Genomic DNA, 19080 nt, shown 5'->3' on the forward strand with positions numbered 1-19080 from the left:
CGGCGAAACCCCCTGGCATCTTCCCGCTGCACATATCCACATCCTTTTCCCCGGCTATCCCCGTAGGGCCTATTCCCGCCATCCATGTAAGTGCTATCTGTCTCCGGACCAATACCAGGGCCAGATCTACAAATCTGGATCCCACCTTTCTGGTCTTGGGTCTGGGAAATAATCCCAACAGGCAAAGCTCTGCAGAGCAGGGAAGTGTGCGAGCCAGAACCTTGTTCATTTAAGCCACTACCAATTCCTAAGGGCCACACCCTTGTACATTCCAATGTCATGTGTAAAAACCCCGCATTTGCCACTCTACAATTAGGCAACAGCGATCATCTCCTCCATACATGAGCCTTAATCTGTGAGGAGTCAAATAGGTCATGTGAATGTAGTTAAATTGGATAAGCTTAGTTATTTAGTGTTCCTTGACACCTTTCTCGGGCTTCCCAAAACCCGACTCCACTCCTTGTCTGCGAGCTCCCTTCCCACAATCGCCTCCCATTTCTCATGTGTCTTTGTTAGGGGTCTTGTAGCCATCTCAAGCTACGCCCTATTTAGCCATTTCACCAGGTGCCGGGCCGCCCCTTATGTCACCAGTGCATGTAGGACCCCATGGGTTTCCGGCTCTTGCCACCTGCACCGCCACAGATGCCCAAATGCCCTCACCACTGCATGATAGACTAAAAACTGTCCCTGTGGCAGAGCGTATTGGGATAAGAAAACCTCCATTGGAATGAGTGCCCCTTGTTGAGAGCAATTACTCACAGTAACGACCCCAGGCAACGTCCATTTTGCCAGTGAGCTCCTTGTGAATGGGGAAAAGGTGTCCCCGTGTGGGAGCCCCACTAGTGGCAAATCTGGTGCATAGAGGGGTTCCAGCATTTCAGTGCCTTTCATAGCAGTGCACCCAGCCTCGGGGTAGTCACCTGTGGGTGTATCTGTTTTGCAAGTAACAGTCCCTGTCTATTTTACTGACCTATGGGCCCTAGGGTCTCCAAGTTCTTACCATCCAGTCAGTGGGCCAATCACTGTATTTGAGCAGCCAGGTAATACAATTTAAAATCAGGGGCACCCGGCCCTCCTTCCTCTGGTGCAATCCACAGCACTGCCAGGGACACCCTATTCAGGCCTCCATCCCATACTAGCTCACAGAGCAAAGTTTCCAGGGTAGCAAATCAAGAAGGTGAAATCATCACTGGGAGGTTCACGAAAAAATACAAAAGTCGGGGAGCATGATAATTTTGCATAGTGCTATGCGGGACATTGTATGTCATTTCAGGGAGCACCAGAAATGGGCACTCGTCGTTAGGGATCGCACTATCGGCTTCAAGTTACCATTCTGAAGGTCTTCCAAAGTATGGAATACCTGTACCCGCAGATATTTAAAAGAGTGAGGAGACCAAGCAAGGTCCACAGGTAGATCTGCCGGGCAATGGCTTCCATGTATTAACGGAAAGATATGAGTCTTTGATTTGTTCAGATTTAGGCCTGCTAAAGCAGAATAGTCCTCTAACGCTGCCTCCATCATCCAAGTATAGCAATAAGTCATCAGCGTAAAGAGAAATGATGTAGTCCTATCCTTCTAAGCACAGGCCATGATGTGTGCCTCTGTCTAAAGAGTTCTGCCACAGGCTCAATAGTTATCATGAACAGGAGAGGTGACATAGGGCACCCTTGCCTGGTTCCCCTGTGGATGTTATACAAGTCTGAGATCACCCTCCATGTCTAAAAGTGCCGTACAGCTTGTGTATAGTAACCTCATCCATTTCCCCTAGCCCTACCCCAGTCCCATCTGGCCCATCACTACATGCAGAAAGTCCTACCTCTCTAGGTCAACCGACATAATTACTGCGTTCAGGTAAAGGCTAGCGGCTGGGTGGTGCAGGATATGGAGGTGGACCTCGCCGGTATGAATCTATTCTGATCCCTGTGTATTAGATGGGGCATATGGGGTAAAAGCCTCAAGGTTAGTATTTTACTCAGCACCTAAAAAGTCAATGTTCAACATAGAGAGGAGTCGAAACTCCAATGTGCGGGCCTCTAAGGTTTTCATTTTGGTAGGGGGATAACCATTGCGTTTCTGGTGGAGTCTGTTAATAGTCCCTTACTCAACAAGGCCACAAAACAGGGGCTATGGTCTGTGTAAAGGCAGAGTAAAACTCTTCCAGTAGGCGGTCCAGGCCAGATTTCTTCCCTGAAGCCATTTCCTTAATAGCCACCCGCACCTCCTGTTCCATGATCGGTCCCCCTAGTTCTTTCCATTCAGTGGGTTTCAGTGTCCTCAGAGTCAGGGGTGTCAGAAATTCCACTAACCTCTCCAGCCGCAGTGGCTGGGGCTCTCTATATAGGTTCTCATAATACACACAAAAGGTCTTGTTTATAGCCCTAGGCAAGTGAAGCACAGTTCCCTCATCTGTCGTGATCCGGGTGATGGGTGAGCCTCCGCATTCAGGGCGTACCAGCCACGCCAGGAGCCTACCCGACCTGCCTCTTTCTTCATCCACCCCCGTCTGGTATTCTCGCAGGTCCTGTCATCTAAGCCGTTCTAGAGCCTTATTGTATTTACTCCTTGTTCCCTCTATTTGATTAAGGGGAGGAGACTTGGCCATCAATTTGGAGCTCAAGCCATGCATTTGGTTCTCTAATGTGGGCAGTTCCTGGAGGATTTCCCTCCTCACATCTACCATTTGTGCCATGCAATGTCCCCTCACCACTACCTTAAAGGTCTCCCATTCTATCATTGGGGAACCGGCAGTCCCCTGATTAAGACATAAGTATTCTGTGATGGGAGTCTGTAGTGAGTTCCTAAAGCACATCTCTTCCAAGAAGGTCGGGTTGAATCGCCACATGGGGGTCGCCATGGGCTCCGCCACCGGACTGAAGCACAACTGGAGTGGATTGTGATCTGATAAGGAGCGCCCCAAATATTCCAGGGGCTCAAACGTGTGGAGCAGGCAAACAGATCCAACCTGGTTTGGAGGCTATAAAGGTAAGAATAATAGGAGTAATCCCATAGTACGCCATGTTAGACCCTCCAGATAGCCTGGAGGTCCCACTGTTCCCTCCACTCCCGGAATCCCAGCACCATTTTAGAGGCCAGAGTGCCATTGAGCAGGGGAGTAGACCTATCCAATTTCACGTCTGCTACACAATTAAAGTCGCCTCCTAGCAGAAGGTCCATTGTGCCCAGAGATGTACGGAACGCGGACAGTGTACGGAGGTATTGTAGCTAATCTTGGTACGGTGTACAGATGCTACCCATCACAATCTCCCTCGTCATTGGTCTGCCTTTCACTAGGACATAACATCCCTCTGGGTCAATACGTGTATAGTCTACTTTAAAAGGCATGCCAGCTATAACCCACAACACAGCACCCCGGAAAAATGCAGAATAAAAGGTAGCATATAGTTGTCTGCGCCACATTTTCCTCAGATGGATACATTCTTCCGTCTTGAGATGGGTGTCCTGCAACATTTCTATGTGCGCCACTCTATAGTTAATGTAGTTGAGTATTTTATGACATCTGGCTGCTGACACCATCCCTCTTACGTTTCAGGACAGGAGTTTTATCTCCTGGAGTAGTGGCCTCACACTTATCATCGGCTTAGGTACCGGACCGCATGGCCCCTAACCAACCTCCCCCCAGACTGACACTTGTGGCTCATAATGTGACTCTTTGTGACCCTCCTGGACAACAGTCAAACACCCCAAACAAGTAACTCCCCATCCCAAGGGCAGCTTTGCAACTGCTAGCCTCCCAAACCTGTAATGAAAAAAACATTAAGAGAAGATAGCCACCTCTAGTTTCCTAGTAGGGACAATCTGGTTGGGGATAAGCTGCAGTAGTTCCCACATGTGGTTCTCCCTCCAGCCCTCTTTTCATCCATGATGCCAGCTGGCTTGTGCATTCCAACCCCCATCCCACAGCAAGCTACTTTACCCAATATTGGAAGTCTCAACGTTCGTCTGTGTGCACTCAGAGATGTATGGAACGCGGACAGTGTACGGAGGTATTGTAGCTAATCTTGGTACGGTGTACAGATGCTACCCATCACAATCTCCCTCGTCATTGGTCTGCCTTTCACTAGGACATAACATCCCTCTGGGTCAATACGTGTATAGTCTACTTTAAAAGGCATGCCAGCTATAACCCACAACACTGCACCCGGAAAAATGCAGAATAAAAGGTAGCATATAGTTGTCTGCGCCACATTTTCCTCAGATGGATAAATTCTTCCGCCTTGAGATGGGTGTCCTGCAACATTTCTATGTGCGCCGCTCTATGGTTAATGTAGTTGAGTATTTTATGACATCTGGCTTCTGACACCATCCCTCTTACATTTCAGGACAGGAGTTTTATCTCCTGGTGTAGTTGCCTCACACTTATCATCGGCTTAGGTACCGGACCACATGGCCCCTAACCCACCTCCCCCCAGACTGACACTTGTGGCTCATAATGTGACTCTTTGTGACCCTCCTGGACAACACCCCAAACAAGTAACTCCCCATCCCAAGGGCAGCTTTGCGACTGCTAGCCTCCCAAACCTGTAATGAAAAAAACATTAAGAGAAGATAGCCACCTCTTGTTTCCTAGTAGGGACAATCTGGTCGGGGATAAGCTGCAGTAGTTCCCACATGTGGTTCTCCCTCCAGCCCTCTTTTCATCCATGATGCCAGCTGGCTTGTGCATTGCAACCCCCAGTCCACAGCAAGCTACTTTACCCAATATTGGAAGTCTCAACGTTCGTCTGTGTGCACCTATTTCGGAACCTTCCCTGGACACCTGTTCTCTGTGTTACAGGCAGGCAAAGTCCTGCAGCATCCATCCTCCCTCAAGGATTGTCCCCTCCACATTCTTCGTATTTAGATCAATTAATCCACTGATAAGGCAGTGCAGCCTTGCTCAGGATTGAAATTCCTGAGTCAGGGTGACCCGATTTATGTTGCAAGAACCTGTCCATGTCCCCTTCCACTGTCTGTGTCGACATGATCTCTGCCACAGCCTGCAGGGCTGCCATTCTTTCCCTCTCTGTTTGGGAAGATGTGAGTCTTTTCAATGCAGCCCCCTTGCTGACCTCCTGTACCTTTTCCAGGCCAAGCACTTCAGTGCTCAGGAGTCAGTCTGCGGTTGCTGATGCGGTGTGCCAGGTTTAGACGCCTCCAACCAGGACCAAACAGATTCTGGAGTATCTCAAAAGTGTGTCTTACCATCCAAAATTACTTGAAGCTTGGCTGTAAACACTAGGGAGTACTGGATGCCCCCTTCACGCAGGGCTTTCTTCGCTTCCAGAAATGATGTTCTGCGGGCCTGAACCTGAGCCGTGAAGTGCGGAAAAATTGATACTTTCCTGTTCTCCACCCCAATTGGGCCGTTGGTCCAGGCGTTTTGAAGAATGATGTCACGGTCCCAGTACTAGAGGAGCTTTGCCACTGCCGGGCATGGGGTTCTCCCTGGTGCCAAGGGGCGTGCCAGCACCCATTGTGCCCTTTCCAGTGAGAAAAACTGAATAAGCTGCCACAGAGCCATTATTGGGCCAAATCATTCCTCGAGGTAGGACATCATACCCGTACCCTCGGTCCCCTCAGGCAACGCCACCACTCAGATATTATTGAGGCGATTTATGCCCTCCACATCCTCAGCTCTCACTTCAAGGGCTGTCACCCTGGACGTCAGTTCTTCCAGTTCACGGGACGTGGCTGGCCGCGAATCCTCGACTGCATTTTCTACTTTCTTCACTCTTTCCACCAGTTTGTGATGTTCCACCTGCAGCAGGCCCAGCCCAACTGACACCGACCCAATATTTTGTTGCAGAGTGGCCTTTGTGTCCGCTATGCCTGCCAACACCTTATCTTGGTGTGTTTGCATCGAAATGTCAGCACATCCATGGTCCTCAGTTTTGGATCCAGTGGTGCCTGATGCTGGTTGCTCCCTTGTTTAGCCTTCGGTTTCACCATGATGGCTGCAAACTGTGTGAAGTCCCAGCAACAGGAAGAGCTAGCACTAGGTTTTATCTATTGAATCCCTTATGTAGAGGGATCAAGGCCGTGATCTTGTACCTGTCTTGTACACCCTCAGTGCCTACTTCAGTATTTAATTCGGTCCTCCTGATTCCCCTTGTCCTCAGGCCTCACCTCAGGGCAACGTTTGGTACTTCATCTCTTGCTATGGGGTCCACCTGCCCATCTCAGGCCCCACTAAGAGTAGCAGTCTCCCAGCAATCTGCACCTCCACAATGAGCAATCTGTCACAGGTGAGGCCTTGGGGCCCTCAGTCCCATCCCACTCAACAGGTCTCAACTCCATAAATGTTCGGCCCGCCCTAGGGCCCACTTGATCTGCTATTTTCTCACTTCTCGCAGAGAATCCGAGGCAGCGCATATACCAGGCTGAGCCTGTCTTTCCAGCCCCTCCGACAGGACAGCGTGGGCCCAATGTCCAGTGTGTCCCTCTTTACCAGCCTGAGTGTCCTGTAGCAGATCCCAGTCTGCCACAAAATGTTGGTTATAAAATGGCACATGCTCCGGTGATGTGGAACATGTCCCCACCGTCAGTTGATGATCACTTTCAAAATATCAAGCAGGCCCTCAGACACCTTTTTCCAAGGCAAGACTCGTGTCCCCGTGTCTCACTACCCTTTACTTCCAGCAGCACACTCCGGGCCTTTCCGCTGGGTGCACAGTCCTCTGATTCGGCCTCCTCTACACCATGAGCTTGTCCTCTTCACTCGTACTCCCTCGGCGATCCAGGGATGGTGCACCTCACTGCTCTCTCTATCTGCTTCACCCCGGGCTTCGGCACCTGCCTCAGTCCCCCACCCTGTGATGGCACTCTCGCTCTTCACCCAGGTGCTGGGGCCATACTGCTCCTCCTCCATGCCGTAAAGGAGGCCACTGCCCCGTACACCAACTCTTACGCGGCCCAGTGGTTCGCTTTCGCTGTACTCACTTGGTTCTCCGGTGCATGGAGGACACCTGCCATCGGCTCTCAGGCGGCAGAGCTTGTAGTTTCCCAGCAGTACTGAGGAATCGAGTGGACCAGCAGGGGTCGTCGCACTTGGTTCGCACACCCTGCCTACTTCTACCCCTCAATGGGTCCGGACACAGCTGCTCCTCTCTGTCCGATCCACGTGGCCTCTCCCCCGTTCATCTTGAGCCATCCGCTGGAGCCAAGCAGGCGCCCCCTGGAAGGCACCCTCATCACCCCTGGGGCCTAAGCTCGCAAAGCTGGGCCCTGGGCCACCAGTCTTTACTCCAGCAGGCAAATCAGGTAGGATCAATGGTGGGCCGGAGCAAAGCTAATCCCTCATGTGTCTGCCATCTTCCTCATCGTAACCACACCCCCCAACTTTTCCAGCTATTCTCATATTTCATTACTATTAACTAAGCATAAGGGACATTTCAATAAGCTTTAATTTACCTTATTCCATATGAATGTAAGGATCCCAAACTTTACAAGACTTATAGATCTACGTCCCTAGTTAACTTAGATCATGAACATTTTGCAAAGCTGTTTGCTCTCCGCATTCATTCAACATTACCACAACTGATAGGTCGAGTGCAAACAGGGTTTGTTAAAGGCAGAAACTTAATGGACAATGCACAACTTTTTCTTAATATATTAAGAAGATCCAATAAGTATGCTCATTCTTTAGCATCAATTTCTCTAGATGCTGAGAAAGCTTTTGACAATATGAGCTGGACTTTCATTTTCCACATGCTTAAATGATTTGGTTTTGGGCCATATTTTCTTACTCTATTTTTTTTTTACATTCTTCTTCGTCAGCTACGGTTCTTGTCAATGCTCTTTTACCAAAATCCTCTTCACTGCATGGTGGATTTAGATGGGGCTGTTCTCTTTTGCCTTTACGTTTCATTTTGGCTTTGGAATCTTTCTTACTTACAGTTCAGCAAAAAGAAGAAATTACAGGTTTCCAATATGATGAAAGATAGGATAAAATGTCTGTCAATGCAGAGTAAATTCTAATGTGTATATCAAACCTGGCTTTCTCTTTACTGGCTTTCTCGAGTGAAGTAAGTAAGTTTGCTATATTTTCAGGATATAAACGTAACATTGATAAATGGGAAATTCTTCCTCTTTCTAAATTCTGCTTTAAACAAGAATTTTATGTTCCAATTTTGCCTGGACCCCTCAGAAAAACAAGTACTTAGGACTATGGTTTACTAATAACAGTAAAGACACTATATCTAGTAATTTAAACTTAGTAGTCACAAAAATGACATCTTTCATGTCTCGATGGAACCCTTTATTTTTGTCATGGTGATGCAAACTAGACTCCATCAAAAATATGTTAGTACTTGTTATCACCCTCTTTAATTTAACTAACTTACCCATATGGATTCCACTTCAATATTTCAAATCTATATACACCACCTTGATTAAATTCTTATGGAACAATGAAATACCTTGTAAGTCTCTTGCTAGACTTCAACTAGCTGAAGATTTGGGTGGAGTCAAGTTTCCAAATTCTTTATCGTCTCACACTGCATTCTTTCTCAATATCAGTGGAACGTAAACTTTACTTTATCACTCCATTTTCATTTGCTGAACTGTTAACTTTTACTCTGAAACCTTCCTTTCGTTTCCACTCTATTCATAAAACCTCTTTACATGCCTTTCATCCTATTATGAATATTCATTTCAAAGACAGGCACAGATTTTTAGAATCCTCTATGTGGTATTATAAGTTGATTACAATGAAAGGCAAAACAGATTTTTTTTAAAAATCCTGGAGAGCTACATGACTCTTATGGGTTAAACAACTTGTTGATGGGAATACTAAGCTTCCTTTTCAGCAGGCCTAGTCCCACTTTAATTTATCAATTTGCTCCAAAATATCTCCAACTTACAGGAAACATCTCACAACTTTAATTGTCTCTCTCCACCACTACCACTCCTGTAAGGTCCAAACACAACTTACCCAACTTATCTTATCCTCTTCCTCACCTTCTAAAATGTACAGAGCTCTTCATGCATCCCCTGTTTCACGTGATAAGACTCCAACCGAACTCCAATTGGAAACCGATTTTAATGTTTCATGGTAAATATCTCTGTGGAATAAACTCTATTAAAATATGTAAAACATTTAGAGTAGAAACAGTGCTAAAACACAGTTTTTTTATTTACAAAAGACATATTTAAAAGCCAAATCTCCAATATAAATCCAACTATTTCTTCTGATTTTTGGTCACAAAAAGTTTCTTCAGCTGATTTCTTTTATGCTCTCTTCACATGTCCTCACACGCATCAATGTGGTTAAAAGTGTGGTCTCAACTTAATGTTATTTTGCATGCCAATGTACCTTTTTCTTATAATAATGTATTTCTATGTAGTCTATTAGAGGAATGGAGTTGGACCACTTCACCCTATCCTGCAAAGATTATTGATTTATTAATCACTGTTGCTTTTCAACAAATAACCAAAAACTGGAAAGACTTGTCTGCTATTTCTTTTTAAGGCTGGTTTTACGGTGTTTGCTACAATCATCAATTAGACAGAGCATATGTTCACCCTTCAACCTTGGCCATACACAGAGACTCTCTATGGGTACCAGTCACAAACTTTATAGACTCATCTGCTGCCATGCTATTGAACCATCACCCATCTACTGAAGAAGTTACTAAGCCTCCTTAAGCATTCCTGTAATATCTTTTAACTTACTGTGTTCAATTCTATAATGCACAGCTTTTATTCAATTTCAGAATATATCAACAGTATTTACATTTGTATAGGTTGTTTATATACTATGCACACTATCGTTCTCCTTTCACCCTTACTTATTTCCCTTTTGCTTTTCTCCATTCTTTCCCTTTACATTCTCTCTGTTATTCTTACCAGTTCATTATAATTCATTAATCATTATTTGTACTGTATTGACTATCATTTCTTACTAATGATATGACTTGATATGACATGCTTTTTATTCTCTAATAAATGTAACAAACTTTAAAAAAAATAATAATTTCACAGTCATCCAACAATGCTGCATAATCCCTTGGTGATACTAATCAGAAAGTATAAGAATTAGTACAATATGGTGAGGAGACAATGTCAATATCACTGACGATGTAAAAACTAATTTCACCAACAAAGCCACTTGTGGTGTAATGTGTGATGCCTTCAACAGTGCATTGGGGTGTTATGATTTCACATCTCACTATATTTGGCACATTTCAGGGGTGTTTATGCATTGGATCATATTCATATCATACACATCATATTTGTTCAAATGAAACTTTTTTAAAGGGAATATCAACTTACAGTCAATGATAATGATGTTTTAGACATGAGTATTAAGTTTAACGTTACATGGAAAAGGCTTGTGTTGTTTTGTTAATACCTATGGTAATTTCTGATGAATCAGGCAGTTTCATTTTTGTGTTCTACCTAGGTTTGTTGTGTTATGTTTCATGCAGATCTGACGGTGTTGCAGGGAATCTTATAGGGGTTGTTTTTGAAGGGACTGCTTTCCATTTTAAGTCTTAAAGGAGTTTTTGCTCTCTGCTAGTTCAAAAACCACACAACAAAATTACACTAAATCTGGCATAAAATTTACGTGTTGCTCAAAATAGCCCTTATGTGATTTGATAATAAAATGTTAAGCATTGTTCAAAATAGTTCCCTTCGAAAACTTTTTTGGGTGGCTTTATAGTGTTATTATGTATGTTTGTACTGTTAATTCACAAATGATTTGCTGGTCCCAGTCAATGGGGGATGAAGCATTTATAAAATAATTAAATGAGATCAAGGAGATTAAACAGCCAAGGTTTAGCTCCTTAACAGGTCATGCAGATTAGATGACAGTGTATGACTAAATATATTTGTTGCAGCCTCTGTTACGCCCTGCAAGGGATTCACACTTGTGTTAATGTAAGAGGGCAGGAGGAGACTCATCTGTTCCCATGGAGGTTATGGTGGGTGCCTGATGGAAAGACACAGTCCTAAAAATGGATAAGCAGTTTTTAATTTTCACTGCAATAGCCACAGATCACCTGGTGGATCTGCTGAAATATCCGTGGATTGCATGATACATAAATAAAAAATGTGTAGGGGGTTACAAAGACTGTGTGAATCATCCACCAATCACAGGGCATGTGTGAGGGAATAAACAAAATCGAAATTCTGCCCTCAAGGAAAAAAAATATTGTAGTTGCCATAGATCCAAGCACCGTACTGTAGATTTTAAGATTCACATGATCCTGCAGAACCTCGGTGAGATTTTGAATGCCTGTGTATTTCATAATCTGCAGATAAAAAAAAGTTTTTACAAACAAATTAAGCCCATGTTGTTGCTAGACACAGTCAACATCTGTGCCAGTTTGGTTTTGTGGACACTGCAGCGGACGCTGGTCCTGGCCAGAGGCCAGACCTTGTACCCAGTTGCCACGGTATAGGACTACATTTCATGCACAGTGGGTAGTAGGAATACAAAGAATGTTTGCAGGGCCTGGTCATAGGCAATGCCCTGCACTTCGAACCCAATGTACTAGGTCAAAGGTCATATATTGTGGTTACTCTGGGCATGGCAGATGGGTGCAGGCCATAAACCAAAGTCAAGCCCCGTGCTCATAAATCACTGCAAGGCCGAAGGTTGAGCATATGTATCTTTGATTTTGCAAGAGGCTAAAGTATATCAATAAAAAATTCAGAAAATGATTGTGCACTATACAAGTGATAATTAACATTAACAACAATAAGAACTCAGAAGACAAGTAAGTGTGTTTAAAAAGTATAGAAATGTATCTGAAGGCTTCAATTGAAGGGATCTAATGGTTTTGACACAATTATAAAAAACGACTTGTATTCAACTGTTATGCTGAGTAGCAAACCAATACCTCTCCCAAAGCATTGCTCATAACTTACCTCACCGAAACAGCACATTGGTCATGAACAGACACCATGCCAACTCACCTCTAGGTTCATGTTTGTTGACCACAATGCTAGGATTGAGGGTAAATCATTCGCTTACTATGTGCTGCTGTACTTGGGTAAGAGAAACGGGTCTAGTTAAGAACCAAGCCCTGCAGTCTGGACTCTGGCCATGTCCATAATGCTGGACTTGGCAAAAGACCACAACATCAACTCTTAAGGTCTGGATGTTGAGGCAGGAACATATAGGGACAGAGCCTAGTTATAGGAGAGGCCCTGTCCCCATTGCAGGCTGGCTACATTGCGTCCTGATACAACATACTGGCCCTCTCAGAAGCATAGAATGTGATGTTTTTTATGCGTCGCATTGTCCCCAACCTTGAATCTATCACACACCTTTAGGCCATCTTGAAAAGTAACAAAATAATATTCTAAGATGGCTAGGTGCCACTATTGGTTTTGGCAATGCTTGCACTAGTATCAGCAATAACAGCAGCAAACAAGCATTGGCAAATTAAGACCTATTGGCTTTGCCATTGATTGTTGTCCTTTGACAGGACCGTCACTGCCTACTTTTTAAAGGTTGCGTTCCAGATTTCCTTTCTCGGTTGTTCACGTGTCCCGAAAGCTCTCTTCTAGCATATGTTTCTCCAGGTGAATCACCAACTCAAATAATGCCCTACCCATTGTGCTGTTGTGGGGATGTTTTAGTTGCCTCTAGTAATATGGTTCTCATCTGTCGGGGGCAATGCTATTAACCAGTTCCGATCTCCTATTCTCGCTTGAATTATTTCTGTGATTACAAGAGTCATGGCCTGGTTCGCAAAAAGTTTCACCACATCTACTCAATCAAACCAAGTCACTGGGGGCAAAGGGAAGAGGGTAAAGTCAATGCAAAAGATGGCAGAATTCTGATGGAATTATACACTGCAGATTGTATAGATACACAAATGTTGCTTGTAGGGGACTAATATCCTGAAAATTATACTTATGGCAAGCTTTCCCTAAAATTACGTAAAATTCTCATATTGGGAAAATACGTAAATAAAAACTAATTTTCATGGTGGTATAAAGTCGGTTCCGATTCTTACTCAGGACCAGTTCCGCTATCATATGGGTGGGTGTTTGTGATTCCGCCCCCTCTTTGGAAGAGTTTGATGTTCGTGCCACATGTGTACAGTGATAAAAATCAGAACTGCGATATCCTTCTTTCTTTGAGAAATCAAAATGCCTAATGATATTAACTGGTTTATTTAATATTAGATCATGCTGCTGTCTTAAAATCAAATTACAGCAAAATCTGATTAGTTTCCTGTTTTAAAAGGAAGCGATGAGTATTTCCAAACACTGCACAGTTTTCTTCTAAATCTCGGTTCATTGGAAGGAAAATGGATAAGAAAAATGTTCTATTCAAACATGCTTTTTTCAATTGAAAAGTACACCTTATAAATTCTTCACTTTTGCAAGGACTATAGTTTCAGGTATGTAAATCAACAAGATTCAATGAAGCTGTTGATTTTTAAACAAAGGTATTACGCTCTTGTAAAGCCAAAACGTCTGGCCTTTAATTTGTATCATACAAATTAGTTCTACTCAAGACATAGTTCTTCCAGTAGGCGGAGATTATTGTTGCAACTTTGTATCTTGTTTTATCATATCGCAGTGGAGATAAAGAACGACAGTTAAAATAAAACATGCATTGGCAAAACCAATACATCTATGATTGGCGGGCAGCTTTTTGTCTTTGTCAATGCTTGTCTTGCTTTGTCCAGGTCCTTATTGTTGAAATCGCTGCTGGACCCTTGACCAATACAAAGAAAAAAACAATATTGGCTAAAAGGAAATTTATTTTTTGGGTCTTCAAAAGCACACAGTGCCATAGCTGTCTTTCGCACTGCAAGGAACTACTTTGTGAGCTGATGTGCTCCTGGTGTAAGAGCAGAAAGTTGTCACTCACAATGAAGTTAGTCAATGGCTGAACCTTTGCCCCATGCTGTATGCTGTAGTGGGCGGAAAATGCCGATGACATAACAGACCAGAAGAGTGTCAGCTGAAAGCCCTTCAAAATAAGCACCTTAATTATATACTTGTAGTAATATCAAAAGGTCATTGTTAATATCAGAACAAAAAATTAAATGGCTAAATCACTGCTCTAAACGAATAGTGAATTAATATTTGACAGTAAATGAAGGTTTGTAAGAAACAAAAGAGAGAGAAAGGACTATGTTCGGGGAATGTCCTTATCCCTAATTAATATCCAAAAACAACATGGACCGACCCACTAGTAGATCAGAAACGCGAGGACGACTCTAATGTAAATGTTGGAGTGCCAGGAACCATTTGGGTTTGTAAGAAGAACCCTCACCCACCAACCTAGTTGGTGGCATGCTTCATCATAGGGTTCCCAACAGGGTAGCCGAGTTCTACCCAGCTGTGCTTCAACGCCTGGGTTACAGCGGAGCGGGTTCTTTTGTTTTGGTGTGAGTGGTGCTCAAAAGCTGGTGAAATAAAAAATATCTCTGGGATTCCTTGTTGACCAATTTTTTATTCCCAACGGCCCAGGTTATGGTTAAAAAGAAGAGGGATAAAGTGAAGGGCTAGTAATTGGTCTTCATTATCCCACTGGTCGACATGTTTCAGCCTCAGAAAAATATTGGGGCGGCTTTCTTCAGGACCAAAAAGCATGAGAAAAATAAGCCATGTGTATTTTATTTGCCGCACACGCGCCAAGGTGTGCTGTACATGCAATGGTGTAACCGTACTTACGGACCCACTGGTTGATTTTAAAACCTGTAAGACAAAAGGAAGACATACAACATATATGAAGGAAACGTGAATTCAGATTGCTCTATTTTGGCTCAACTTCCTTTTGCTCGTAGGTGCAATTGCCATTAGCACTCTCTGAGTCGTTCAGTCAAATGTGCCAACTCTCATACTAAAGACATGCAACACACATCATGAGTGTGCTAGGTATGCATTGTGGTTTTGTGCGGGCATGCATTTCTAGTATAGTTGGCGATTTTATGGCATGTTCATTCACATGTCAAAACATTGCACTTGTGTGCTGACAGACAGTAGCTAGACCATTGTAGATTGTGAATGTGGTATTTACAAAATATGGCGGCTAGCGTGAACTGTTAATGCATAACAACAACTTTTTTTTTAGTGTGTGCACTTATCCCATTGTCACGTGAAGATAAAACTGTTTTAATGTCACATAGAGCTAGAGAACATAATTACACTGGCTACTTATTTCTTGTAGCTTTTACAGATCCCGGAAGGGGCGAATGCCTGTAGTCACTCACTGTGGGGGAGATAATGAAATGCATTATGTAGCGAGGAAAACTCATTGTCGTGTCAGATAGCTTTAGAGACTCAAAACTTATTCAATCTCTCGGATCTCGCCAGGTCTTTTAAAACAACCTGAAAAGAAAAAGAAACCCTTACTTCGTCAAGGCAGGACTTCAGCCATAAGCACCTATTCCGGTCTCTGCGGGATTGCGATGATACCCGTGGCAGGACCCGGTGTTTTTTTAAGTCAGTTTTGCGGGAGCCTCCTCCTCCTCCAAACACCATACCAGTAGAAATCACTGAATTCGAACAAGCCTTCTTTAATTAAATTGAAGCAACCCATGAAGAACCACAATTCATGAACACCAGTGGCAAAGAATTTGAGGCACTACAGACCCTGAAATCCAACAAAAATATCATCATCAAACCAGCCGATAAAGGCAGTGGCATAGTACTATAAAATAGAGATTACTACCAAAAAGAGTGCAGACGATTACTAAGTGATACTAAAAATTACAAGCGGTTGGAGCAAGACCCAAGCGCAGGTCTGAAAATCAGAATAAAGAACCTAGTTGAAGATGCAGAAAGTTCGGGCAAAATCAGCAAACAGGATGCTCAAATTTTGACCACAGGTAAAGGCAATACTTCTACACGATTCTGAAGATTCACACAAATTTAAATCCACCACCAAGCTGCCCTATACTGTCGGGCATTGGATCACTATTAGAACCTCTTTCACGTTATTGTGACTTCTTCCTTCAACCTATTGTCTTCGCGAAGTGCAAAAAGAACTCCGCCGCACTACGCAGAGCTCTGCGAGCAGCGGACTGCGTTAGATAAATTCAGTTTGCAGTGATTTTCAGTGCTAGGTGCTTGTCCGCACTGTGCAATCATAGCGAATGGCACTATGCACAGAGCAAGTGAGGCTGCTCCCTTTCTGCCGCTCGCGCAAATTGTTACAACGAGAACGGACGGTTTTTCAACGAGAGCGGTTGCGAGCATACGCGACCACTCGCAATGCGAAATCTGACCACCCGCATTGAGAAATCTCGCCGGTAGGTTCATTTTCCACGCTCGCCAACTTGATGTTGAGGATCGCGATTGAGGAAAAATCTCCCTGGGAGGTGGATTTTCCTCACTTGCGCTCGCCATCTTGATGTTGACGAATACGAGCGAGGAAAAAAACTTTGCTACGCTATGCGAAGCGGAGTTTTTCGGAAATCCGTGAGATACGCGTAACTCGGAGTGTGGAAAACTCTACAAACTCAGCGAGCGGAGCAGAGTTCACCACCCAGACTTAATCATAATGAACTTAAACTAGCATATGTGATACACAATCATCTCTGAGAATGGGGTCTATGGATTTTATATCATATTCCCAGATCATGAATAAGAGTTAGCACATACATCGTAGTTATATTAAACATTAAAATAAACATTTGGAAATGCATTCTCTATTTTTTATAAATTTAAGCCTTGATTATTTTTCCGGGAACCACCTACTTTATATTTCACCTTCTCTCCTATCATATGTTATACCCTGGCCTGCCTGTGCTGTTTGTCCCTTTGTCACTATTAGACAATGGGGTTACCCAGTAACGTGCAGAACCTGGGGACTATATCAATAAAGGAGCAGTGGTTCTGCCACAACGCACATAGATTTATATTCTTAATCCTCTAAACCGTGGGATTACATTAAATGTTCACGGCAAAAGAATCAACTGAACACATATTAATAAAAAATTACGAACTAATCGTGTTATTTGAGAATATACTTACGTTTTTTATGTTCATAGAATCATGTACTTTATCAAAAACATATCATGGGCAAATTCAGAAACACAGGATATATACACACAGTGACTCGACCATTAACAAGGGAACACACGGTTTACGGGATTTAAGAATATAAATCTATAGAGTGTGTTGTGGCAGAACCACTGCTCATTTATCCCTTTGTCATCACTAATTTACAGTTAGGTAGATGCAATATACTATGGTATGTACTTTATTTTGCATGCTCCGCTGGGTGGTTAATTTAAAAAAAAAATATGCTAAGCACTTAAGCTTGCGTGCACTGTAAACAATTTTGTTAAATGATGTACAAGTGCCTGTTTTTTTCTGTTAAAACAAGGGTCATCTCTTCCCATACTATGGACTAATCCCAGGGGGATGTGGTGAAAGTCCAGGGAATTCCGATGAGTTGCTCTTGCTGTGACAATACACCAAACCATGCCAAGGAACCCTTCCTGGATAGTGAGCAATCTAGAACTACCCTACCCTATGCCATATCCCTTCTCGCCACCAACAGGCCTAAATTCACTAGTCATTTTTGACATAGTATGATCCTTCCAGACTCGCAATCATTTTATACAAACCTTCATGTCCAATGGTAGTTATCTGAACTGCGCCAAAAAAATTTCCACTTAGGCCCAGAATGTTTTTGGGAGTAAGGACTTCCATAGCATGTGAAAAAGCGTTGCTCTCATCCTACATCTCTGGAGGGCCTTTATCAGTGAGCATGAATAGGTAGAGGTGCACTTTTGTGTAACACTCTATACTTAGCACCTTACAATGAACGAATCGGAAACAAAGTTCTCAGGTACAACTTCCCTCAGGGTGCTAAACTGAATCTTCAATCATACCTGTGTCTGTTCCCCAACTGCATCTCAGTGTTGTCTACATATGTGTATGATCATTGTTTTGTATGTCGGGGCAGTTGCTTTCCTCACAAATCATGTCTCCAGGATTCTACTTTCAAGTGGTGTATCCTTCAGTAGCTCTATATCATTAGGGGCATTTTGAGCTGTCAATATCTAAAGGTTAGGGATTTATTTAACTGAAAATTCACGCTGCAAGTATTTGTAGGTATTGATTCGCAAAGCATCCCAGATATCCACCTGAGTACATATATCTATTTCATTTCAGCCCTTATGGCTGGCAAGTATTGCCAAATCTGCACAATTGTTCTCCACCCATCTGTTGGTCTTATTGCTCAACATCCTTTTAAAGCAGATTATTTTAGGACGTTCTACTCATATTCTTAGTAACAATTCTGCTGCCTTTGGCTACAGAGCACTGGATTAAGCCCATACAGAGTGTGTACATAACATATCTTCACCACTCAGAGTCTATCAATCTGGAGAGCAGTCTCGTCCTCCTGAGCAAAAACCAATCTGTTTACGATCACAAAATTAGATGCTTTATAATGCACCAGAAGATGGGGCAGTTTGATTCCACCTATGCTTATTTACTTTGGTAAAGAATTGGTCTGAAGTGATGTATTCTGAAGTATGAGCAAAAAGTTCAGTAAAACTATCATTTTGAACCGTGTATGTTGACTGATTAGTGAAAGTCAAACACCTACCATATGTCATTACTGAGTGTATTTAGGAGAGGGCCTAGATTGTCTTGATATTATCTAATGAGAACACAGGAAATCCATATAATCCTTATAAACTGATGAAATGTTCAACTTTGGGGACACTGACAGTTTGGTCACTGGAAATAACAATGATTGCCCACAGTTCATGCAGAATCCCAAAAATCTACCATACATTTCCAAAATCTGCATTAATCTTTATACTGTGTTGTCAGGATCAGCTACATAAAACAAGAGGTCATCAGTATAAAGTAATATATCCTCATCCTACTCTGTGCACCATTTCAACTCTCTGATCAAAGCCTTCCCTCAAATCCAGAATATCAAAGGTTCTGCTAGTAATGCAAAGAGGATTAGGGAAAGTGGGTACCCCTGTTTCGTTCCTCAACCTACATCAAAATGCCTTGAGAATATGCCTTTAACTCATATTTTGGCCATTGGAGCATTGTACAGCAATTTCACCACTGATAAAAAGTAGGAACCACATGTAATGTTTCCATTAGCTAGAACAGGATGGGCCATTCCA

This window comes from Triturus cristatus, chromosome 3_1 (genome assembly GCF_964204655.1).
Source record: "Triturus cristatus chromosome 3_1, aTriCri1.1, whole genome shotgun sequence".
Lineage (NCBI taxonomy): Eukaryota > Metazoa > Chordata > Amphibia > Caudata > Salamandridae > Triturus > Triturus cristatus.